Source organism: Vulpes vulpes, chromosome 6 (assembly GCF_048418805.1).
Source record: "Vulpes vulpes isolate BD-2025 chromosome 6, VulVul3, whole genome shotgun sequence".
NCBI lineage: Eukaryota > Metazoa > Chordata > Mammalia > Carnivora > Canidae > Vulpes > Vulpes vulpes.
This window is the reverse complement of record NC_132785.1, coordinates 38,278,354-38,280,337: the sequence shown is the minus strand read 5'-3', so window position 1 is coordinate 38,280,337 and position 1,984 is coordinate 38,278,354. Positions and strand designations below refer to the sequence as shown.

Here is a 1,984-nt window from a genome sequence, read left to right as displayed (position 1 = left end):
GTGTGTGTGCATGTGTGTGTGGTTTATTCATTCAAAAGCACAATATAATGTTGATTAAATAGTCACTTCATAATTTTATATTAAAATTTACTTATAAAATAAAATATAAATATTTCAAAATACATTTCTATTTTTTATTATTTTTTATTCCAACAGTGATTAATTTGATTCATTCCTCTCAGGCTTTAAGAATAACTCATAGTGAACTCACTTGCAATTCTCATATAAAACAAATCAAACTTGATAAAAAAAAAAAGAACTTCCGAGATGATATTCCTATGTGAGCTGCCAGCGCTCAGTGTGAAAGAGCATTAGTGTCATTTATATGAAAAGTCTTTCAAGTCAATGACAGAACTGGGCCAGAAGCAATGAGAATATATTAAGTGAAAGGATGTTCAATGACCATCTGAAACCATAGTACAGAAGCTGCCAGCAGCTCTTTTTGCTCTTACATAGCCTAACAAAAACAAAAATCTACCCTTCATATTTTCAGGAACCAAACTATCATATTTGTACTTTTAACCTATCAACATTGATCAAGAGAAAAGTGTGTTTCATTTATTTTAGTTGATATCAATAAAAGTCTCAAATACTCTGATTACAAATGTTTGAAAATAGTGAAAACCAATGCATAGAAAATGCATGGCTGAGATGACATTCAACATACTTAAAATTTTTTCAACTGCATTTTGTTCTATTGAATAGTTCTAAACCTAGGATCAAAATGTATCAAATACCCATCCCACCCCCACCCCCGTATACATATACTCACACACACACACTCTTGTGTTAAGAATGGCCCCATTCCAGCATTTTTAAAAGAAGATGTTTTTGTTTCTATTCCATTTCCCAAAGGGGTATAAAATCTACTAAGAGGGGTATAATCAATCAAAATAAATCAGCTCACTAACAAGACACTCCCAGATAATTTAAATTTTTGGTTGTGGAGCATAGTCAACACATTATTTAAAAGTTCAGAGTAATCTGAGCAGAGAATTCAAAAGTGACACCTACATTTGCTGACAGGTTTATATAAGACAAACATTCATTTTTTCCAGTGTATATGTCAAAGGACCAAGACCTCTGATCATCAAAAGAAGTTACTTTATACATTATGGTGCACAGAACAATACGGGAAAGAAACTTTATCAGAGAATGACCAAAAGGCATTTTACAAAAGGCTCATATCACTGTGAACCAGAAGGACTGGAGGTCAGTGCCCGGTGGTCTTCATTAGCTTGACATTTCCTCTTCTTTAGTTGCAGGGGCCTCAATGGGAGCTGACTCTTCTAAATGTTCTGTTTGTTGGCTTCCTCCTTCTGAAGATAGAGGTTGGGGCATTTCTGCAAGCATTTCTGCCTGGCTCAGAACTGCTCTACACAGTCTGATAGCTTGACATCTCCTGTGCTATAGTGGAAGCAGGAAAAGATTCACTTAAACTATTCCCCCGCAGGGGCCACTGACCATTCCCCCAAGGCACAGGCAGTTCCAGTTAATGTCTCCATTTGGCAGGACCAATTCATGCTCTTCATGCTGATCCTTGGGATTATCAGCTACTGACTCTACACCGCTTGGAGTTTCATGGTTATTGTAAGTGACAGAATGTGCTCTTTCCCTTCCTTCTGACAGTAGGCCATGGCTGCAGCAGGGCTGGCAACTACTAGGCCCATAGGAACCTGACCCCTCCAGGCATACCCACCACGTGCCTGCCTCTGCCTAATACTTACTATTATTCTAACAGCTTAATTTATCTCACATATTTTTGTTTTTTTTTTTTTTCTGCCCAAATAACTTTCACTTTTCCTCTAGACCTGGAGTATTTCCAGGATTTTTGAGTCATAACTTGCACTGTCACTAACCTGTGTGATCTTGATATATCTGCCTTGCATTTTTTAGTATGAATAACATCAATAAAATATTTTAATATTTATAGTGCTTACCATTTTAATGAACCTGTACATGTCTTTTGATACTTTTCCTGAAT

At 36.3% G+C, this 1,984-nt stretch overlaps 1 pseudogene; it reads right to left on the bottom strand.

Annotated features, from left to right (window-relative positions):
• Positions 1–1,233: 1,233 nt before the first annotated feature.
• Positions 1,234–1,637, bottom strand: LOC112923738 (mitochondrial intermembrane space import and assembly protein 40 pseudogene; annotated as a pseudogene).
• Positions 1,638–1,984: the final 347 nt, after the last annotated feature.